This window comes from Mustela nivalis (assembly GCF_964662115.1).
Source record: "Mustela nivalis genome assembly, chromosome: X".
NCBI lineage: Eukaryota > Metazoa > Chordata > Mammalia > Carnivora > Mustelidae > Mustela > Mustela nivalis.
Genome location: NC_139040.1, coordinates 126,344,764 through 126,369,603, shown reverse-complemented (window position 1 = coordinate 126,369,603; position 24,840 = coordinate 126,344,764). Strand labels below are relative to the sequence as shown.

Genomic DNA, 24,840 nt, shown 5'->3' with positions numbered 1-24,840 from the left:
GATGGCAGAGTCACCAAGAGACATCGATTAAAGCCACTCCTCTCTGGTTTTGCTCAAGGATCTCCAGTGGGATGTTACGTGGAAGGCCTTGTCCCTTGAGACTTCTCCCCAGTTCTGGTTAAATGAATGTGCCTTCACTGGCCTGACATAAGAGGATAATAACTGCTTCCCCACCTACCCCCAACCCTTCCACTCTGCACCCACACACAATCTTTGTGCCTCCAAAATGCCTTAAAATATCACTGTACCATGCAACATGACTTTCCTTCTGCCATGAACATGCGCATAAAATCCGACACCCAAAGCTCACCTTCTATTACCCACGGTCCATTCGTCTCCCTTTCGCCTGAACAAGAGTGTGGCCAAACTTCCAGCACGCAGTGCACAAATCAATGTAGCCACGTAGCAAACAAAGCATCTCCCGATTCAAAGTATACCAGTGTCAAATGCTGATTGTGTGTAAATAATTAATCGTGTTTTCACTGGTGAATCCAGTTCGATCCTTCATTGCTTGGCCATCCCTGGGGTCTGTGGCTCCCTGAGAAGCAGGGACATTTAGGATTTTTTTTTAATTACCAGCTCATAACTAATTTATAGATGACTCTGGTGTTAGGTGCACGGACCCAGCATCTCATCCATCACTATAAGCAGCTCCAGTGTTAAGGGATGGCTACTTCCCAGCAACCAATGAAGGGGAACACAGCTGAGGACAAGGGACAAAGCACATATGTCACAGAAGGCATATCTCTCAGAAGCAGCACAAATGTCTCCAGGGCAAGAATTTCCTAATCACTGAACCAACAAATGATAAAGTTCTCTAATTATGTCCTAAAGGTAAAACCCATTCCACGTTGGCACGGCAAAAATATATCCAACTGTTATCCCTGATCATTAAAATTCTGTATCTAGTTTTCCTCTCTGATTTGCCTTCCTCAGTGAAAATTTTACCAGAACAGCAGCGTTAGATTCAAACTTGGAGAAAGTATGATTGTGGAAGAGGAGGAGGAGGAGGAGAAAGCGGGACTTTCTGAGGAAAATGTTATCATGCCAGGAAATGACCTTGAAAGAAGAGGAAGACACTGGAGCTTAATTACAGCTTTGATCGCATATGTGCTGCGTCTCTTGGACAACAGCACCGAGAGTGGAGCTCATTTCCTTCTGATTTTCTGAAGTGGGTTGTATTATGTGCACATGTTGCTACGTGATAGGAAGAAGTGAAAAGCGCACACACTCCCAGGGCCATTTATGACATACCTTCAAAGAAATCAACAGTGACTTAGAGAGGTACAGTACATTCCTGAGTTTTACATGGTTTCCTGGATAGTGTTAATAGCTTGCTGCGAATGTTCTCAAGAATTCCATTTCCATTACGGCCAAGTATGTATTCCCACCCTCTGACCCCGCAGTCGCGTCCGCACCTTCTACACAAAGCTCATTCTCACAGAGCAAAGGAAAGACGGGCCCCGGGAATAAAACCCGAAACCCGTGGAATCCGAAACAAGTACCAGTGGGATAAAGAAATCTCTGAACATATTCATATGCAGTGTTTCTTTAGGCCACTTTCCTCTGTGTCCGGGACAGCAGCGAAGCTGGGCCACATTCTGAACCGGTTGCTATGGCCAAGCGTCTTGTTTTATTGACTGTGGAGCACATTGTCGCGTTTAAGTCATGTAAATGACGGGACACAAAGGAAAGGGCCCGCGGCGGGGGCCCCCCACCCCCACCCCGCTCCATCGCGACCGCGCTGGGGACTTTCCCCCTTGACACAGGCCATTTAGGCAGCCTGGGAAGGCCTCGCTCTAAGGAAGCCTCCCTCCCTGGCGGCGGCGGGCCGGTCTTCGGAGCCATTGGGGAGATCTCCTCATTTCAGAATGGATTCTGCGGCGGAGAAAGAACACACAATGGGGAAGCCCTTGCTTCGGTTGTTCGGCTGGGATATTTCCAGGGACATTTCGCGCTTTTCGCCCCAGGAACACGTTTGGGCCTGACCAGGCTGCTGGTCTTCTCTAAGATTTCAACTTTTCCATCAGAATCTGCCCCTTGGAAGGCGTGGTGGGAGAGTTTCTCTTTTGTTTCCCACGTATTTCTCAAATAGGTGTTTTTAATTAAGTATTTTACTACAGTGTTAATTGGCACTGATGAGGTGTCATTACGGAAACAAAATATGCGGAATACATTTTAATAACGCCTGCCGCCTCTGAGCAAACAATGAGAGTTTGATTTAATGATCCAAGTGTTGTTTAAAAGCAATGCGGAGTTAAAAAGTAGTAATATATTCGGAATTGGAGCTTATTAGTATTTTCAGATACAAACGTAAGCTAATATGCGCTATTATCTGGGTTTCCACACTTGTAATTAAAAGAACGCCCCACACTTAAGGCAACATTTGTTTACATGCAGAATCGAATGACACCCTTTAATAAAGCTTGAGCCAATGGAAACAGTTTCCATTGTGACACTTGGGATTTGAAAGGCTGGGATAATTAGTAGCCCAACTTCTGTGAGAAATTTCACCATGACGAACATCGGTTTTGGGGGGCGCCTGGGTGGCTCAGTCGTTAAGCGGCTGCCTTCGGCTCAGGTCATGATCCTGGGGTCCTGGGATCGAGCCCCGCATCGGGCTCCCTGATTGGCGGGGAGCCTGCTTCTCCCTCTCCCACTCCCACTGCTTGTGTTCCCTCTCTCGCTGTGTCTCTTTCTGTCAAATAAATAAATAAAATCTTTAAACAACAACAACAACAACAACAAAGAAAACTAATTTTTGATAGTGCTGTGTAAATGCCGATTTCCAGGTTTCGACACTGTCTGCCCTGAGGAAGGAAGGATGTTCTCACGGGGGAAGCAGCGTGAAGGGTACACAGGGACCCTGTACTCGCTTTGCTGCCTGTTGTGTTTCTTAAACTATTTCAAAATACAAAAAATGAGAGCAAAAAAAATCTATTTTTGATGCAGAATGAAAATATATTTCTCCAACCGGTACTTGTCGAGGAATGTGTTGTCTCAGGGAAGCTTCGATAATTACAACGCCAGAGCCACACATGCCACAGCCCTCCCAGCACTTGTGTCCGCGTCCAGAGGCAAAGGGGTTTTGGACAATGAGTTAACTTTCTCCACGAAAATTCTACTTGCCCCACATTTTCAATTTATTCAGAAAAGTATTCTGTAAATGATTATAAATGAGAGACCTATTTCCTTTTACTGCTTCAGATGCTCATCCAGGAGTGATTAAAACAGGATTTCCGGGGGCTCCTGGCTGGCTCAATGGAAAGAGTGTGTGACTCTTGATCTTGGGGTCACGAGTTCAAGCCCCACATTGGATGTAGAGGTTAAAACAGGATTTACAATTCCCACAGACCTGGTTGTATCACTGGCTCTCACTCCCTTTAACTTTCTTGTTCTCTTTTTTAAAACTTGGTTAAAATCATTATTTTGCATTCCTCCCCTTCACCGCTTCACGAGTGAAGTTTGGAGATGAACACGAGGACTATAAACATTTAACAAACCAAGATTATATCTAAGGTAAATGTCTAAATGTAATCTAAATGTTCATATTTCATATGGGGTGCGGTGGGGAGGGGGGAGAGGTGTAATTATTCAATGTCAGGATCAAGAGGACCATAGGAATCACCTAAATATTCACATTAAACATACACATATTTGATATTTCTAACACATGCTGCTGGCTATGTAATAATGTCTTCGCATCTCCACTCTTCACACTCTTTAAGGGACCGTGAAAGCAGACATCTAATTTGGTCCTGATAGAATTCTGGAAGCTCGCTGGCCATTACCACCGTTACTCTGAGGAAATGGACGGCTCACTTCCAAAGAGGTCCGGCCTTTGCCTTACGTTTGTCAGGCACGCTCACGTGAGGGTAAGGATTAAAACCTGGATTTTGCATCCTTGCTCGCGGTATTGGCTTGCTGGATACCTCTCACAGTGCCATCTGGAGAAACTGTTTGATAAAAATGATTACAGGAGCTAGCTATCTCTTTGAACCCTAACAAATAAAAGCATGGGGTGAACGACCTAGAGCACCAGCCTCTATGAACTTCCCCGCTTGCTTTTCTTCAGGAATAGCTTCACTGACATATAATTCTATGAGAGGATTCACTCATTTCACATGGATGGGCCAGCGTTTGGCTTGTATATGCACTGAGCTGCGCAGCTATCACCACAATCTAGAAGCTAATCTCCCATTAAAAGAAAATCCTGTATCCATTAGCAGTCGCCTCCTACTCCTCGCCCCTCTGCTCTCAGTCGCCCCCCGCCCCACAACCGCCCACCTGTCTTCTGTCTCTACGGATTTACCTAATCTGCACATTGCTTTTTCCCTTTTTTTATATTTTATTTATTTATTTGTCAGAGAGAGAAAGCACAGGCAGGGGGAGAAGCGGGCAGAAGGAGAAGCAGGCTCCCCGCTGAGCAGAGAGCCCGATGCAGGACTCGATCGCAGGACCCTGAGACCATGACCTGAGCCGAAGGCAGCTGCCCACCTGACTCAGCCACCCAGGCACCTCAAATCTGGACGTTTCACACAAGATATGATCCCGTGGGACTGGCTTCTTTTATTAGTATGATGTGGTATCTATCAGTACCTCATTCCTTTTTATTGCTGAATAAGATTCCATTGTACAGATATGCTACCTTTCATTGAGCCATTCATCAATTGATGGACACATGGGATGTTTACAGTTTTTGGCTACTGTGCATGAGGCTGTCACGAACATTGACATACAAGTCTGCATGAGGACACACATTTCATTTCTCGTGGGTACACACCCAGAAGCGGAATTGCTGGCGCATACAATGAGTAGCTTTATATTTCACTTTTTGAGGACCAGCCCTCCAGACTGTTTTCAAAGTGGCTGCACCATTTCCCACCCCATCAAAAAATCCTTTTCTTAATCCAAACTGACGAAGTTACTCTGGTGGCTCCTGTCATTTGCCATAATTAGTAGACTCCACAGTCCCTTCTCTTACACACTTTTAGGTCTGGCCAGTGGTAAGGCAGGAGAGGGTATATGCTTCACCATGATTCCAGAAAAGTGGCCACAGGAACTAAAATGTAAAACAAGGAGGGGGAGGTGGTAGAACATGAGACTCTTGATCTCAGGGTTGTGAATTCAAGTCCCACGTTGGGTGTGGAGCCTACTAAAAAAAGGCGGGGTGCGCCTGGGTGGTTCAGTGGGTTGAGCATTGGACTCTCAGTTTTGGCTCAGGTCGTGATCTCAGGGTCATGAGATCGAGCCCCAACTCAGGCTCCACACACAGCACAGAGTCTGCCTGAGAGTCTCTCTCTTCCTCCCCCTTTGCCCCTCCCCCTGCTCATGCGTGCTCTCTCTCTAAAATAAATAAAGAAAATCTTTAAAAACAGGAAATTAGGGATGTGTTTATCAATTCAACCTCCAGAGCGTGAACTATCTTTTGGGGAGGGAATTTTTAAATTTTAGGTTGCGACAAATGGATACACAAAATTCAGTCGGCCAAAAGTAAGAAAAGCAAACCAAATCAACCAAGCAGTCAAATAGAAACCCCCAAAGTAGGCATTTGTTCTCCCATCAGTAACCCCTGAAGAATTAGGGGATATCTGAACTGGGTTTTATAGCTTTTTAGTTTTCAACAGTGAGAGATAGTCTTGCCTATAGAGACATCCATGCAAAAGCCCTCACACCTGCTTCTTGCCACAGACACACAGATGTTAAAAAAAATATATCTCCGAAGGTGTATGAATAAGCCTTTTATAATCTCAAGGATTCTTAAATTTCTAGACAGGAATTAATACAGACCTTAGCTTTCAAGGCAAGCTGGGACAACTTCTGGAATTTAAAACACGGGCTTGGCCTCTGACAAATCAAGTAATAGTCAATGTGAGTTAGATTGATTCTTTGAACATGAAACTAGCAACACTCTGACTAGCTCCATCCGTGAGGCCAGAAAGGTACATGCTAGCAGAAGGATGCACACGTTTCCGGGGCTAGTGCTGCTCAGCGGCTGGGCCCGAGGAGGGCACTTCTTCATGGGTCTTACAATATTCATCAGTTGGTGCTTTTGACCAGTTCTTATCTGTGATCTACGTGGCCTGATTTCAGCTGAGACAGTACAAGAAGGGAAAACTGTGTGGGATGTTTCTCGCCTTCCATCATCTCCCCCGTATCATTCCCAACCTTGATCACCGGACAGTGTTGTCAGGGGAGCGATCTGAAGCAGGCGCGGCTGACAGGTGTTGAGGGAACACGGAAGAGATGAAGAGGAAGAAGATACGAGTAAAGAGAAAAGATGAGAGAGTGAAACAGGGAGAGAGTCTGTCCCAAGACAAAGTCAAAGGTGGGGAAGGCTGGCAGAGAACAAGAAGACAAGAGAGATGCCTCCGCCGGCTGAAGGTGTCGGTCGACGACGCTCTCCTGGGTTCACCCCAGTTCCCGAGGAGCGCCCCGCGCCCTCGCCCTCGTAGTCTGTGCAGCACTTCACTGATAACGCCCAAATTGAGTTTCAGCCGACTTCAAACCTCAGCAGGAGTTACCAGTGGCTTATAGATTTGCAAATGGACAGCAAAACACAAAATAACCTTGGCTAACTGCTGTAGAATGGTCCCAAGCAAATAGAAGAAATCCCTATCCGGTTACAGAAGAGCACCCCAAGAGAAAACCAAATTCTTTTTTCAGATGGGAAGGGAAGAAAGAAAGCTAGTCACCTAACTAAGAACAAGCACGGGTTCTCAAAGTGCGCCCAATACAGGGACGCGCGGTAGTGTCAGATACGGCTCCTGAGGCTATCCGGCCCTTCAAGCTCCGCCATTGAAGAGAGATGTGGGGAGCTTGGAAATCGTTCACAGAAAAGCCACAAGGAAGATCAAAGTGTTGAAGAAAGGGACCTGAGATGAGAGTCAGGGAGCTGGAAAAATTTAGCCCCAAGAAGAGAAGGTTCAGGAGATCACTTCATTACGGTCCTCGGCTACACAAGCAGCTTTTCAGAGGTCAGCGGAACACCTGTTCTCCATTTCCACGATGGATGGACAGAGAGGCAAGAGCCTCAGATGTGCAACATGGGGGATGTCAGTTAAGTATAAGGAATTTCCTGACACAGGGGATGGTACACCATGAAGTGGGGTCCCGACCACGGATGGAACCAAGGACTATCCTTCTCTAGTGTCTCAGGAAGTCGGTAAGATTCTCCTGTGATCGGGACGGCTTACAGGCCTTGCTACCTGGAGCACAACACTCTGGGACTTGGGCTTTTCCGTCCGACTCAAGTATTCACCACTTGCCCGGCCAGCTCTCCCACATGTCTAGTCACATTTCGAGACACAAAATGTCTTGCCTGGCAGACCACTTTGAGACACAGCCATTTCAACCGTGAAAAAGGGCACCGGAAAATATCTTTTGAAGGGTGGGAATTTCTTGAAGAAAAAAAGTCAGCAAACCAGACTCACAGGGGTGGGGGGTGGGGTAAGGCACCTCGGAGTGCATGCTGGGATTAGGGCTAATTAAGATGTTGACTGAATCTATGCTAATCATGTCCCACCAGACTCTGCTGGATTAGTATGTAAATTGGTAAACTCTGTTCTGAAATTGCCCTACCAGCTGAGGTCTAATTACTGACTAGACATAACAAATAATAATGGGATTTGTATTTTAGGATGTTTAATTATGGAAATACACGTCTGGAAAAAATACCAGTTGTATGGCACAGAAACCAAATTCATAATGTTTTACCAAAGGTTTATGAAATTTTACACCTTTAAGAAGAGCACCATGAACCGGGCTGGGGGGGGGTGTCCTTTCAGAGATCTATTATTGGGGAAGGGGGACCAGAATCACACGGATTAATTCACTGCTTGAGTAATTTCCCCAAAGCTTCTCAAAGACTAATTGTTTCATTGCTGATACACAGCATCTTGTGAGCTTTTAGTTCTATCACCGAAAGCACTGGAACTCATCCACGAAGAATAACCCAGATGCTGTGGGCTTAGCGCAGCTACCCCACCTCGTAGCGTGCATTCAAATGGAATTCAGAGCAACAGGCCAACAATCTTTGTAGGAATTATGCCCCTAAAATGGTTTTTCTTCACCAAAATTATCCTCTCACATTGAAAGCATTAAATTTATATATCAGAAAACAGTTAGTCCCATTCTCCGGCAACAGAGCGTATTTCATGGTTTTAGAAAAAAGCAGCTTGAGCTCTAGAATTCACTGAATGGGCGTCTTGGGACAGAAACTTCTTTGCAACCATTTATTGCATCATTCTGTGGCCCTTTCCAAAAAGTAACGAGTGTGGGAGGAGTTACCCGAGTTTGGGACAGAGTTACAATAGCTGCCTCTATTTGCCCACCATACTGGTATATCTCACGTAAATTTCCAGGCGTATGGGCGATCATTAAATCTTTATTAGGTTTTACATCATAAAATAAATTATTCATGTTATTCTAATACATACTGATAGCCTTACAGCCCTTCTGCCCACATTTAGCTAAACAAATCTCATTTGCATATCATTTTTATTTTAATTTAGGACAGTTTTGTTATGAAAATATAAGGCTTAAGTGTCTATTATGTCCCAATTACGTGCCAATTTCCCACACTTTTCCAGGGCCTATACTGTGCATTACAAATGAGAGAAATTCATGTAATTAACGAAGATAGAGGATTTCCTTGGACCTATGAGAAGTTTTTGAATGTTTCCTCATGCGGCAAGAGTTTAGGTATTATCAAATACAATTCAGTAACTAAGCTTGTGTTTGCAGTAACTTCAAGCCTCTCGGTATTTGAAGGTACACATGTATATGAAAATTAAATTTGTTGATCACTTTTTTTTTTAAAGATTTTATTTATTTATTTGACAGAGAGCGAGAGGGCACAATCAGGGGGAGCAGCAGAGGCAGAGGGAGAAGCAGGCTTCCCATCCAGCAGGGAGCCTGCTGCGGAGCTCCATCCTAGGACCCTGGGATCATGACCCTAGCCAAAGGCAGTCCCTTAACCAACTGAGCTACCCAGGCGCCACCATCACCTTTCTTTGAATTAGTGAAAATAAGGCGTGAATTTCTCCTAGCCCTACAGAACCAGAAGGAAGAGTAGTTCGCCATTACCATGACCCGAGGGCATCTAAACTTTGCAATGGAAATTCACTGAATAATTTTTAAATGAGAGCTTAGGCTATTTGTCTTTGCAGATCTTATTGATAACTGCATTTATTTAGGTTTCAACTATAGACTTAGCTTCTTTTTTCATTAGTCTTAAAAATATAAGATGCGCCGGGCACCTGGGTGACTCAGTTAAGTGTCTGCCTTCGGCTCAGTTCATGATCCCAGGGTCCTGGGATCAAGCCCCGCGTCGGGTTCCCAGCTCAGCTGGGAGTCTGCCTCTCCCTCTGCCTACCTACCCTTTCTGCCACTGTCCCCCTCCTCGCTCCTGCGCACACAAATAAAATAATGTATATATCTATGACATGCTAGATGATGTCTGATTCCCTGACAGTGGAGGAGAAAATCTGAGCAAATGTTCCCTTTCCACATGATACTGAGCTCTCACCTTTAAGCATTGCTATTAAGCTTGTATGATGACATCCTCCTGTAGGCAATATATCACTGCAAATATTATTTCAAATGCTATTTCCCAATGCCCAAAGGCACCTGTCAGCAATTATGTATTATTTACTATTAAAACTAATCATGACCTACTCTAAGCATTGAACCCAGGGTCAGAAACTCTGGGATGATCATTCTAGCTCTGTCCCCTTCTTGTCATGAGTTTTGGGAGAAGTCGACGTGGGGTTAGAATGTGGGGAAGGTTCACTGAAAGTGTTTTGCCAACACATACGCAAGCTGAGTGTAAGCCGGAACAGATGTCATCTTGAATGTAAATCTCCCAGCTATTGGCTAACAAGCTCTCGGAGAAATCTCACATTTTCTGGAATTCTCACTCTGAGGCAAATTATACAATTGCACAGAGTTATCTTTTCAACAAACGGGCTTTGAAATCCCCTCTCATTAAAGCAAGCTCCAGATTAGGTTGCTAAATAGAATACTGGTTCCAAAACGTGCCTGCCTTCCAGCACGCAGATAGGAGCAAACTCTCCTAGTTCGCTGTTCAAATGGAGAAATACCATCTCCAGTGGCTCTTAGCGTCCATCTTGGCTAAATGGGCAGAGTGGCATGTGAGCAAGTCTTCCCGGCTAAAGGGCAGAAGCCAGGATTTCAAGTCTGCTTGGGCCATTCTCTGAGACTCGTCCTACGGTAAAGAGGAGTCTTTCTAACAAGAGTTGCAAGGAACCAATGAAATCAGACGTATGCTCGATATTCAGTGGATACCGAGTACTTGTTTGTTAAATAAATGTCCGGTAGAAAAGGTCAAGAGAATCTAAATTGTTCTGTTACATAAATTAAGAAGCGAATTTAAGGGGCAAGTTTTCATATCCTCTGAGTGATCGAGCTATAAAAGAACAAAAAAGCATCACATTCCTATCAGTAATAACCTTTCGCATTTGTCGCCTAATGATTACTAGGTATATCTACTACATATATAAGGTATAGAGAGCCCACACGCACATGTTCTATAGTTTCACTTTATAATGTCCACAAAGATTATAGAATAGTTTGAAGAAGATAAAAAGAGAACGTAAAAAAGAAGTGCACATATATCTTTCTTGGTAAGATTTTTCTTTCTTTTTAAAGATTTATTTATTTATTTGACAGAGAGAGAGAGAGAAAGAGAGAGAGTATGAGTGCAGGCAGGGGAAGCAGAAAGCAGAGGGAGAAGCAGACTCCCCGCTGAGCATGGAGCCGACGCGGGACTCGATCCTGGGACCCCGGGACCATGACCTGAGCCAAACGCAGATCCCTAACCGACTGAGCCATCCAGCGCCCCTGATTTTTCTTTTAAAGACGGCCTACAGGGGTGCCTGGGTGGCTCAGTCGGTTAAGCAGCTGCCTTTGGCTCAGGTCATGATTTCAGGGTCCTGGGATTGAGTCCCACATTGGGCTCCCTGCTCAGCAGGGAGCCTGCTTCTCCCTCTTTCTCTCCCTGCTGCTCTGCCTACTTGTGCTCTCTCTCTCTGTGTCAAATAAATAAATAAAATCTCAATAATAATAATAAAAAAAACGGCCTACAGCTGAGCAATAGTGCAACCCTCAGGCACACACACAGACCCGCTCTACCCAGCAGCCCCCGCGACCATAAGGATCAGGAAGAGCAACCAGATCAAAATACTAGAAACTTAAAAAGTATAAACATCATTTTAGAATTCTCGAGGCACTTTGCAATTTTACTTCAAGGTGGTTCTGCCCGGTACATTGAACCCACATCCTCGAAACACACACACGTAGCAGAGGGAGAAGCGAGAACCCGGACCAGAAATATCCCTCCCTCCATCGGTATGTTGTGACCTCAGGCAGGTTCCTTAACTTAACCTCTCTCCACCTCCGCTCCTCCATCATCCGGAAGGCAGAGGGAGTTTTCTAGCATCGTCGCAGGATTAAATGGGAGAGTGAATGGAAAGTACACAGTACACGGAGTCCTTTGATGAGCACTTGTAATGCCCCTGCATCTGGTCATCTGGGCCTTCTCACGGCCTGGCTCTTTCCCACTCCTTTTGGAAAAGGACTGTATTCTCACTTTGGGTTTACCCAGAGCGCCTTGGAACCATTTCATTTCCCATTGTCTCTCTTTTATGGTGGCAATATGGGTTTCTCCGCGTGAATATAAATTCTTAGAGAGCAGGGGAATAAGAGATCTTTTTCATTCCACCCTTCTGCCTAGTCCAGGGCTGCAAACAAATGTTTTATTTTATCGTGAATGATGTGCTGCTGATGGCCAGAGTCTGTAGGAATTTCCCTCAAAAAACTTCCCAGGCTACCCTAAAATGTACAGATAGTTCCCATACTAGGTATCTCATTCGATTATAATTAGTTGTTAAGCGAGGCAACGGAGGGTAAGAATTAAAAGCATGGACATTGGAGCCAGCCTACTCAGCTTCAGGTCCTTTGCTTCCCCTTGCAAATTGCTCAAATAACCTCTCTGCCTCGTTTCTTCATTGAACAATGGGTTGATCATGCGACCTACCAGTATCTACCTTGGTGTGTAGATGAAATGGAACGTGTTTGGAATGAGATAAAGCAGTCCATAGAATAATGGCACTATTATCATTATGTCAGAGTCACTACGCGCCCTCCCTCCCCACGCCGCCATCCGTGGCCGTCATCCGCACCACGCATTCTTCCCTCCCCGCTGTCTTGCCGGCGCAGCCCTTCTAATCTCTCTCCAGCGCTGCCCTGGAGCCCTCCTCTCACACTCCCCCACTAGGCCCGTTCTCAGCTCCTCTCTCCTACCTTCCAGTGGACACCCGTGTTGGGCCTCTGTTTCTACAGGCTTCCTCCTGTAAGCTTTCTAGCAGGAAAACCTGGTTATTTCTCCTCTCCACTTGAAACTCTTCTGGGGGGTCCCCATTGCCTACAAGAGCATGGAGTAAGTAAACACTGTGTAGTTCTAGAGAAATATTTTAAAAGGTGTGGGAGTCGGAACACAGGCCTCCCGAAGCGGTCCATGCTCCAAGTCTCCGAACTTGTGATGATGTGACGATACGGGGCAAATGGGACTCTGCAGATGTGATGAACGACATCACGATGGGAAGGTTTCCGTGGCTCCGCTCGCTGGGTCCCATGTAATCCCAAGGGTCCTTCTAAGGGAAAGGAGGAGGCATGGGTCGATGGAAGCAAACCTGTGAGTGATGGGGGGGGGGGTCGTGAGCCAAGGAATGCTGGTGGCCTCTAGAAGGCGGAAAAGCAAGGAACGGGTTCTCCCCTGGAAATTCTAGAAGGAATGCAGCCCTGCTGACACTTTGTTTTTAAACCCGTTTCGGGCATCAGACCTTCAGGGCCACAAGAAAACAGATTTCTGTTGTTTCAAGGCACTAAATTTGTGGCCATTTGTCACAGCGGTGATAGAAAACCGATACACAGGCAATTCTATAGCTGGTGTCTGCCAAAGAAATGGGCTGAGGTCAATTGATGGCCGTTCTATGACTCGGCCGGACTAAGGCGTCGATACATGTGAAGCCTCTTTTATTAACGATATGCCACTGTTTCCCTTCTCTCAACTAAGAGCTCTAGAAGGGGGGCGGGAGATGCCTTTCCCAGGCTCCCACAAGCCCAGCCTTTCCTCGGCGCCCCCTCCCCTTGGAGACAGGAAGTGACACAAGTGGGGATGGAAACCCATATCCGTACACAAATAGTGCACAAATAGTGCACAAATAGTACACAAATAGTACACAAATAGTACACAAATAGTACACAAATAGTGCACAAATAGAGGAGGACTGCCCCAGCCCCGCCCCCGCGCTGGGATGACTGGACCAAGCTTACTCCTCCGTTCCCCTAAGCAAACACATCAAACACGCCGCACACTGTAGTCTAACCCAATATGTTGCTTCTGCCTTGACATTTCAAAAGCACTTTTTACACGTGAACGTGAACAGCACCTGCTCAGGCCCTATTTACATATGCTGGCTGTCAGCTCATAGAGGAACTCAGGGAACAGGCTGCAATTGTCAAGGGAGATTCTCTGGAAGCATTAAGATAAGGTGTAGGGAATCATCAGTTGATACGCGGTCTGGGAAGAAAGACGTGGGTGTTGAGAGCAATAGAGACTGGGCTAAAAAAAAAAAAGAAAAAGAAAAAGAAGTGTTTCTGTGGCCCAGGGGACAGGTGAGCATTGGGTACCCTAGCAGTTACAGGACGTGACTTCATTCTTTAATTTCCTGGGTTTCAGTGTCCTCATTTGTAAAATGGGCATAATGATACCGATTTTGCAGCACAGTTAAGAAGATTAAATAAAAACACGCTTAAGGTGAGGCTAAGGCGGCTAAGGCAGGGTCGGCTACCCCGCGGATACAAGAAACACCCATTTCTTCCCCATGATGCCCTTTTCCCATTGATAGCTTTATAAATCATGTACGTTATGGTAACATGTCTTTTAGCAAAACAAGCGTGTTTAACTCAAACCATCTAACAGAAAAAAAAACCAATCTATCAAAGGCAACACATGAGAAGGAATGGTCATTTATAAGCTGTGGAGATGAAGCTTGCTAAAACGTCTCACTCCATATTTTCCCAACTTGTACCAAGGCCATATTAATTCCTGAGAAATCTTCCTTTTGAATTATTTAAATACCCAGCGATGAGACGAACACGCAGCAGGTCCTGTGCAATGCGAGGGGATTATTGATTAACCCAACTCCCAGGTTCTAAGTAGGCGGTAATATATTTTCATGTATCAATAATTCAGAACAAGCATTTTTCTGTAGTTGCTGAACCCACACTCGGCAATGGAACCGTGTGACCCTACAAACAATTGTTAGAACAGCAAAAGTCGGTCTTATCCCTTCTGGCCTTGACCACCTCTGGCAGGAGCCAGACGGAAGCAGAGTTTTCATACCCAAGAGCAAACGTGGGCCACCGTCGTGACACCCAGGCACTCAATAAATAGAGGCCGGAGGAGTGAAAATCTCATAAGGCAGGAACGAGAACCAACCAGCAAAAGTATTTGAAAAGATCAGCCTGGAAAGAAAATCAATTCCAATAAACTCGATGCTCTCAGGCTCGAATATCCTGAAGGTAAATAGTCTTCGGAACTAGAATGAGCTCGCGGTAGAGAATGGGAAACAAAAGTTAATCAAAACCTGAAAACCTCCCAGGTGTCCTCGGAGTTCACAGATAAATGGATTAACTGTTATTTCGCACTCAGGACCCCCCCCCCCCAATTAACAGCCCGCCTTCCTTAAGCAATTGCAAAAGGCAGAGATAAAACTGTTTGGTTGAATTAGCATTTTCAGCAGAAGAAGAAACTAAAATTGAAAGCGAATGGGCTTTCCCTGTTTTGTAAAGCGTCAGACAAATGATGAGCTCATTTTAAAGAAAGAGCCTGTATTTTTTCAGGTATTCATATTAATATGCATGCAGAGAAGCTACTTAAATAGTTACACACCTTTTTAAAAAGTTGATTGTTACGAATGCAATACAGTTTTTGGATATTCTAATAATCGGGTCATCCCATTCGAAGACTGCAGAATTAAGAAGAAAAAGCTCTCTGGGCCTAATTGTGATGGAAGTGAAAATTGCAGACCTGGATAATTAGTTGGTGTTGAATCATTTTACTTGATCGTTGTTTTCACGCTGCCAGATTCAGCTGGAAGGATGGGAAGTGTAGTATTTGGAATATGTTAAGTCTAGAAACTAAACATCTGTCATGAGAACTTTAAGCACAGCGTGGCCTTTAGTTTTATTTTAGTGAGGAGGAACAACAATGAGGAGAGCCAGCCACATTAGGCAGGATCCAAACTTTCTCCCGGAAAGACAACAGCAGCGGCGCTCACCACCCACTCCTAGTTGGGTGGGGGAGGGGCTGCCGGGTTTGCAGGAATTTGGTTCTCCGCTCTCAGGACAGACTTCTGGACTCGTCCCTCACAGAGACAACAGCTGTCTGTCACTCCTACCTTCTCCACACACTCCAGCTCAGAAGGACTGTGGTAGTTAGTTTGTGCGATAATTTGCCTCAAACGGAATTTGTACATTTCTAAACTATGCAGGCTTAAGTTTCCCACGGTATGATAAAAGGATATATGTACATATAATATAAACTATGTATATAAATATATAAATATAAAACAAAAGTGTGTGTATATGTACATACCTATTATATATCTATATATACATATTTATATTTGTGTGGGATTTTATATATATACACACATATAAAATAAGTATATTTTATATATACTTCTTATAAATATAAGATACAAAATATTGTATCATATGTATAACATATGTATAAACATATATAAAATCCATATATTTTATATACATATGTATATATAAAATCCCACACAAATAGCACAAGCAACTCTAAAAATAACAAAATGGAACCTTAGGGAGTAACACATGATAAATAAGGTTTAGCGAGCTGCGCCCCTGAAAATACTGAAGGAGATATGGTACCCAACTTTCTGACTCCAAGCGGCTTCCTCATTCCTTCTTTCCAATTAGAACACTGGCTGAGTAACAGATCGAGAATATATACTTCTATGTGACTAATTCAAAATTCCATTTTCCTCATTTTAGTGGGGCCCCCACCCCATCCCCTGATGTCACACTGTCTGGAACTCAACTTTGGGGACTACTTGGTTTATTAGCAGTGGTTTGGGGCTGCACAGCGCTAGGTACAAAACAGGTGAAACATGCATTCTCATAGGAAACAGACAATTTGGAATTTTCCAGGAAAGCCCGATTTCCTCCCCTCCTTTCCCATGCAGTTGTACCTCCAAATTAATCAAATTCAGATTTTTAAAAACCCTTTGAATTACGACTCTCCTATAGATAGGTGATTTCCAATACAGAATACAGCTTCTGCGCGTGCATATGCTTTGTTGAAGTCAGTGGCTCAGAAGGGATGTTAATCAAGTTTGGGAAAAGTAAAATCACACTATGGCTACCAGCCCTTTGTGCAGGGGAAACAGCGCCTTTCTCATACGTTAGGCAGAGACAATGCACGATGTCCCCAGAATCGCCAACCAATTTCCCTTCCTCCCAACAGGGGCACTTTTCCTAAAGCCATGAGAGCCGCATCTCAGAACAGTAGGAACGACAACAACAAAAAACCAAATGTGAGCCTTACCAGTTTCTCCTAAGGTAGCGAAGGAAAACAACCCCCCAGCTGCTCTAGGCCAGGGACCTGGGTGTCTTAGAGTCACTTCGGGGAGGGGGCCGAGAACGCTGAAGTCCTCCTGCCCTCTGTTTGCCTTCTCCCCAGCAACCTCTCCCGGGATCTTGCTCACAAAGCACTCTCCTATTCTCTAATCTCCTCACAAGGAAACGCGGCACACACCGAATGACTTCTGCAGAAGCGACTCTCCTGGGGAGCCGGAGGGGAGGGGGGGCCGGAGGGTGTTCGCTGGCTTTCATCCCTGCCAGGCCAATCCTCAGAGAGGCATCGGCGACAGGACACAGGGCACCAGACCCCCAAACCCGGGAGTAGGGGGCTCCCTCGCCATGGAGAGGAGCAATCCGAGCTCTGTACCCCCGACGCACCCCCCCCCCCCCAGACGCCACGCGGTATCTCCCAGGGATGGGAAAGGTGGCTCAGCCTCCAAGTTCCTCCGAGTTCTCTACCTCTCTTCATACTCCCTCCCAGAACAGAAGGATTTCCAGCAAGTTGTGCGGAGATGCGCTCCACGCCGCCCAGGCTCACCTAGCACTTTGAGCCCGGGACAACTGAGAGCAGCTGTTTGTTCTCCACGCACCCCCCACCCCCGCCAACGGAAGATACACTGAAATGTGACAAGAGGCAGATTCTGAAACATGAAATCGGGGATCTGCTCGCTCTACCCAAGAGCACGAGGATGACAGTCCACAAAACTGCGTTTTTTCACAGCCAGGTCTTAAAAACAGTAAGGAAAAGTCAACTGCTAAGTCCTAAGGCAGGATCCTTTTTCAGATTTACAGTTTACCTTCTTTTCCCCGGAGCACAGGGTTCGCGCTTGTATTTCACGGCCACAGTCTCACCTTATAAATCCAAATCCCCTCCTCACCGAAGACAAATACCTTCTATAGATTTCAGATAGGCTATAGCGAGCTGGCACGTCCCCCACCCACTCCCCTCCAGATTTAAAAGAAAAGACTTACCTTTTCTTTCTATTACATCATTTAAAACCCCCGGAACGAATAAATCAAAAAAGGAGACAAGCAGATGGCACCGTTCTACGTTTCGCAACGAGGGCTGTTTGCCTTGGAGTCATTATTTCTAAGGAGACGCCGCTGGGCTTGCGTCTCTGTTCGGCAGCATGCCATTTGGGCCTTTGAAACGAAATGAATCGGCTTCACACCACCGGCTCGAGCACATACTAACATTTCAGAATGCCCAAACAGGGCCATGCCGCCTCTTTCCGTAGTGACCCTGCACACAATCAGAGGTGACGGTTTGATGGATGAGTTTCCCGAGAGACAATGCAATCTGTGACATCATGGTGCTGTGTGCACCCCCTACCCAAGGCCACCATCCAGCCTTTCCTCTCTCTCTCTCAGAGGAGAACTGCCTCTCCTTGGTGACAATGCCATCTCCCTAGCGAACATGAACCTGGGGCGCATGGCCAATGAGGAAACTTCTCTGTCCTTCTTTTTTTTTTTTTTTTAAATTTTATTTATTTATTTGACAGAGAGAGATCACAAGTAGATAGAGAGGCAGAGAGAGAGACAGGGAAGCAGGCTCCCTGCTGAGCAGAGAGCCCGATGTGGGACTCGATCCCAGGACCCTGAGATCATGACCTGAGCTGAAGGCAGCGGCTTAACCCACTGAGCCACCCAGGCGCCCCACTTCTCTGTCCTTCTTAACTTCAGGTTACTGACTCTGCTTTGCCGGGAGAATGGACGCAGGACAAGATGCGTATCAGCTGCGGGGAGAAGCCAGGCAAAACGAGACAAATGTGCAGAACTCCGGACTCTGAGTTTATCACCTGACAGCAAACTAGTAACCGACAAAAGGGACCTTTGGCTTGTTCAGTTGTATCGCTATTAAACACTCGCATGATGGTACCAATATCTTCTGTTACACACGATTTAAGAGATTCTGCATTAAAACTGGATGGAAGCAACCACAGCGATTTTAAGTGTCGGTATAAAGACTTTCAGACTTAACTGGAACTCATTTAATATCACATTTTTCTTGACTGTAAAGGATTTTACTTCTCCGCATTATCAGCTAATATACAGCTCTTGTATTGACCTTGGCCGTTTTGCTTTATTCTAGGTCTTAGTTATTCTCTGTACTAACGTGTGTCACCTGTCTTAACATTTGAAATAATACTTGGCAAATCCATCCGTACTTTGAATACAAACTTACTTACAGATAAAAAGCTCTTATGACTCACATCACCTTTGTCCTTTTCACCCATTTAAGTTTTTTAGATGTTTAGCGCAAGGAGAGTAAAAAACCCAGAAGGGGGGCACCTGGGGAGCTCAGTTGCTTGGGCATCTGCCTTTGGCTCAGATCATGATCCCAGGGTTGAGGGATCGAGCCCCACATCGGGCTCCCAGCTCAGTGGGGAGTCTGCTTCTCCCTCTCCAGCTCCCCTTGCTTGTGTTTTCTCTCTCTCTCTTTCTCTCTCAAACAAATAAATAAAATCTTTTAAAAAAAAACAAAACCCAGAAGATATCTATATCCACATTCACAGGTACATCTTTTTCTTAAGATTTTATTTTTAACTCATCTCTACACCCAATGTGGGCTTCGAACTTACAACCCCCAGATCAAGAGTCACATGCTCCACCGACCGACCAGCCAGGCACCCACCCTCCATCCACATCCCACATGTAACATCCGTATCTATCTGTCTAGCATATCCATCCATCCATCCATCCATCAATCTACCATATCTGTTTCTCTCTCTCTCTCTCATTTATATCTATATCTGTATCTCCTATATCCATATATCTATCTAGTGATGAATGATCAGTAAATTTATCTACACAAAAATTAAAAAAAAAACCCTTTTGCATAACAAAACCCAGCATAAGCCAAGTAGAAAGAAATGACGAAACGGGACAGAGAGGGCCATCTCCTTCATGTTTAACAAGTGCCTAAACTTTGAAAAGAGAAAAACCTACCACCGAAAAGAAAAATGGGCTGTGGTTATGAAACACGGGAGACGTATAATTGATCCTGAAATGTACAGAAAGGTGTTCTTTCTCACTTCCAGTAAAATAAAAATGCAAAGTAAAAGCTATACCAAGATACTATTTCTTGCCTGACGGAGTAGCCTGATCCAAAGACTGGCCCCATACTCCGCTGGTGAAGCTCTGGGGAGACAGGCCTTCTCATAGGTTGCTGGGGAAGTACACAGGACTGCCACATATATGGAAGGATTCGGGCAATCAGTAGCAAACTGACAGACACATGTACCCTTCTGTCCAGCAATACCACTTCTAGGCATCTATGCCACAGAATCACCAGTATAAGCCCAAACTGTCACCCATTCAAGCAAAATCATGGAAACGACACACATGCCCCGCGGCAGCTGAGCAATCTGCAGCAGACCTGTGTAGTCAAGTCCTAGGCAGCTGCGGAAGGGAGCTACGGCTGCTAAGCCTGTCTGGACAAAAGCGCTGATTTTCAAAGCAGAGCGCAGGAGAGGAAAGTGCAGCCGGAGGACTAGAAGTCTCTGCCTGTGCTTGTATTTGCAAAAGAAAGGAAGTCTGTTGGGGGGCGGAGGCTGGGTGGCTCAGTCGGTTAAGCAGTTAAGCGTCTGCCTTTAGGGTCTGGTCTCAGGGTCTCTGCATCAAGCCCCAAGTCAGGCTCCCTGCTCAGCAGAGAGCCGCTTCTCCTTCTCCCTCTGCCCCTCCCTAGGGTCATGTTCTCTCCCTCCCTCCCTCTCTCTGTCTCAAATAAATAAAGATAAAATCTTACCAAAAAAAACCCAGAAAGGAAGTCTGGAAGAGTAAAGGAAAATCTAATAAAAATAGGGTTTTTTAAGGAAAGGGAGTGACGGGGTGTAGAGGGAAGGAAGTGAGACTCCTCTGTGTTCACTCACCCTTTCCTGTCAGGGGTCGACAAAGCAAGGCCTAAGGACCAAAAGGATCCTCAGCATGTTGTCAATAAAGTTTTATGAAGACACAGCCACGGTCATTCATTGCATACTATCTAAGGCTGTTTTCGAGCTCCAGGGGCACCGCTGAGTTGCCGTACTGAGGAGTGAACCACATGGCCTACCGAGCCAAAAATGTGTTCTATCTGGCCCTTTACAGAAAAAAGTTGCTGACCCCTACTCTGAGTGACGAGTTTTAGCATAATGCAAGAGGCAGCCTTAAGAAGATGGGGTAGAAGTTCCTGGTTTCTACTTTAAAAGACGGTTAAGTCGAGGTCAGAGTACTTGTGTTCAAGTCCTAGTTGTCTCTGTCTGATTATTTAACTTCCCTGGACTTGCTTTCATCATCTACAGAGTGATGGCTCTTTGGCTTTGTTATGAAGATTAAATAAAGCAGGAAAACAAATATGGAAGCACCTTGTAAACTCTAAACTACAATACCAACCTAAGATATTATTATTATTAATATTGGAGGGTGACAGGTAGTGCCCACACATATGTAATTAGTAAGAACATTTAATATTAGAATAGCCCCAACACTAAAACTTTGCAGAACGTAACATTAAAACATTGCCTTTGAACTTTTCTCCACTTAACATCTTTAGATTATAAGTATATCAGCTCTGGTCACACAATAACTCTCAGCTCTTGTCTGTTCTCTACAACCAGTCAAGCCATTGGACTGCTCATTTGACAATATTGACTCAGAGGTAAAACCCTACTCAAGGACTTCACACTGCAGTAGAATTATTTGGTCTTTAGAAAGCTCTAGAAATTTCTATGCTTGAAGATATCTTTCAGTTTTTGCAATTGAAATTCATCTAATAAAGGTTATCTTACTATGAAGTGTGGTATATCAAGTGACTAAGTGGGTCTGGGATCCATCTGGGGGTTTTATGTGACAAATACATAATCAGACTCGAGTAAGAGACTCTCACCCTCTAAATTCATGTTTGCATAATCACTTTTTCTTCTTAATTTAAATATTTGAATGTATTAACTTTAACTTAAAAGCCAGAACTCCTTTTTGATAGAAATATCAGTGGTTTTTTCCTGTACTCAATGAATTTTCCTTTTCAGTTCTCAAATTTCTAGTGATTGATTTTGCCAAAGTATTTAAAATTTAACTATTGCTAAACTATACATATCTGTGAGCCTTTAAACTATATTAAAGTGAATTGTTCCAAACTTGCATCAGAATCTCTCAGGGGCGCCTCGGAGTGGCACGTCTTTGGATCAGGTCACAATTCCAGGGTCTCAGCAGGAGTCCGCTTCTCCCTCTATCCTTTCCCCCTGTTTGTGACGTCTCTCTCTCTCTCTCTTTCTCTGATAAATAGTCTTTTTAAAAAACAAAATAAATAAAATAAAATAAAGAAATTTTAAAATCAAATCCCTTAAAATATGCAGATCATCTGACCTGCATTTCTACTTTTGGTAAATAATATTTATACTCAGGAAATAATGCTATGCATACCATCCTGTATACACACACACACACACACACACACACACACACAATGTTTATATTAGGAACGCAACAACAATATCAAAACACTAGCAACAACAGAAAGGTCTAAACGTTAGGCATCGGCAACCGAAGTTGCAATACGGTCATTCAAAGAAATATTGCTCTTCCTGGTATCCACCGCTGTGCAACAGACCACCTGGGAATTTGCCAACTTAAAACGGACCACATGCATTTTTCTCCCAAGTTTGTGATTTTGGAAGGGCGCGGTGGGGACAGCCACTTCTGTTCTTTTTGGCCTCTGCTGCTGCGGTGTGGATGCTGGAGTCATCTGAAGACTCACCTACAACGTGGCTGGCAGTTGATGCTGGCTGTTGCCCGAGACCTTAGTGGGGGCTGTTGGCTAGAATTCCTACACGCAACCTCTCCTATGTGGGATGGGCTTCCTCAAAATGCGGTGGCTGGCTTCCGAGGGTGACTGTCCCAAGAGAGGGCTAGGCAAAAGCTATGGCACCTTTCGTGGTCTCTCCTGGAAGTCTTCTGGCCTCACTTCTGCTGGACTGAGGCAGTTATAGAACTTCACCCAGGTTCAGGGTAAGGGAACATAGATTCTACGTCTTGGTGGGACACGACAAGGTCCGGGGGTGGGGGGGGGAGTGAATAAAAGGTTGCGGTCACTATTTGTGGAAAGTACAATCTTTCTTGATTGTGCAGCCACTGGAAGGATATAGGAGATCCAAATTTACTGACATGAAAGGACTTTCCAACGACAGTGAATGCTGAGTTAACAGAATAGCAAAGGTGACCCCATCCAGTAAAAGTAACACTGGCACATAATAGACACTCAATAAACATTTGTTGAATAAATCTTTGTATAGAAGTGGATTATGTTTTACATTTGTGTCTATATCGAAAATACTCTAAGAGAAACTACCAAAACATAAACATTGGTTATATTTCTGTAATGAGATTGTATTTCAGCTTTTTTGAGATAGTGATTTATAGTATTTTCATAATGAATGCTCATAGAAAATTAAAAGATATTTCAAAATGAACCTCAGAGGACAATAATCTGAGTTGTCACAAAGGTTGACCTAATTCTTTTTTTTTTTTTTTAGATAATTGAAAGCTAATTAGAATGCTCCTTGGCAAATCACTTTTTCCTTTTTCTACTTGTTAGGAGAATTTACTGTTTTGCTATCTGTAAGTATTTAATTGATATAAAGTATTTAAGGTATTTAAGGGATATAAAAATAAGAATATTCTTTTTTGCTTATGATAACAAAAGAGTACCAGCAACATAACACATACTTTTTAAAAATTTTTTCTTTTTTTTTTTTTTTTTAATTTACTTGACAGACAGAGATCACAAGTAGGCAGAGAAGCAGGCAGAGAGAGAGGAAGGAAAGCAGGCTCCCTGATGAGCAGAGAGCCTGATGCGGGGCTCGATCCCAGAACCCTGGGATCATGACCTGAGCCGAAAGCAGAGGCTTAACCCACTGAGCCACCCAGGCGCCCCACACATACTTTTTAAAAGTAAGATATTTCATTAAAATAAATATAATTTGCCTCCAAATTAGTCCTGGGTGAAAATAATAATAAATCCACATTTTATTTTTATATATTTTAAAAATGTTTTATTTATTTGAAAGAGAGAGGGTGAATGAGAGAGAGAGCATGAGCTGGGGGAAGGGGAGAAGTCGACTCCTTGCTGAGCAGGAACCCTGACGTGGGGTTTGATCCCAGCACCCCGGGATCGTGACCTGAGCCGAAGGCAGTCGCTTAACTTACTGAGCCACCCAGGTACCCCTTTATTTTTTTATTTTTTAAAAGATTTTATTTATTTTGGGACACTTGGGTGGCTCAGTTGGTTGGGCATCTACCTTTGGCTCAGGTCATAATACCTGGGTCCTGGGATCAAGTCCCAACCGGGGCTCCCTGCTCGGTGGGGAGTCTGCCTCTTCCCTCTCCCTCTGCCCCTCCCTCCTGCTCATGTTCCCTTTGTCTCACTCAAATAAATAATTTAAATACTAATTTATTTTAATAAATTCACATTTCAATCACTGACATAGTAGGAGATAGTTCAATGCAGGTCAGGATATCAGAAAAGAAAAATTGTGATGTGCATGTAACGCATTATGATACACTATCAATACCTTCCCCCCAAACATTCATAGTTTTAAAAATACGTGAAAATACAACTTATTTTTGGAGGGAAAATTGCCAACATCTCATATAACAAGTACTTGGAAAGCACTGTTTAACCAAGATGTCAGGAATGACAGATGCATGGGCAAATTTGAAGGTAGAACTTGCTCTTCTAGTACGAGAGACAGTAGTCAGGGTGTCGGGCATTGGACAAAGCTGGAGGAAACAAATGATCCTGATATAATGAGACTCATTGGTCTCACACTAGAAGGAGAATATGATTTTAACCAAACTCATAAACTGGTTTAATGGTCATCAGCTTTTAGTAAGCTTTGTCACGCTAGTCTTCAATTGTCGTCATTTCCTTTGACTTGACCCCAGCTGAAATCTAGAACACTTTCTCCTTAAGAGCCCTTACTTCAACCCTTGAAAAGTCACCCCTCTAAAAGAAGACCTGGATGAACTCAGCCCCGAGTCTCAAGAAACGAAAAGAAGTTCCACTTCTTTTTCATTACCACCCTGGGTAAAGACAATTCTTTCTGGAAGCTAGGGTCTCCTGTCCTCCTCTTAGGAATGGAATCTTGTTCACTGGCATCCCGTGCA

The 24,840-nt window shown here is 44.4% G+C and overlaps 1 protein-coding gene and 1 long non-coding RNA gene across 2 annotated transcripts in view; one reads left to right on the top strand and one right to left on the bottom strand.

The window, feature by feature from the left end:
* Positions 1-24,840, bottom strand: part of MID1 (midline 1) — a 338,502-nt gene that overhangs the window by 184,655 nt on the left and 129,007 nt on the right. The window lies entirely within an intron of this gene.
* The window catches only part of LOC309856228, a 47,031-nt gene that overhangs the window by 13,659 nt on the left and 8,532 nt on the right, over positions 1-24,840 (top strand). The gene's annotated exons all lie outside the window — the stretch shown is intronic.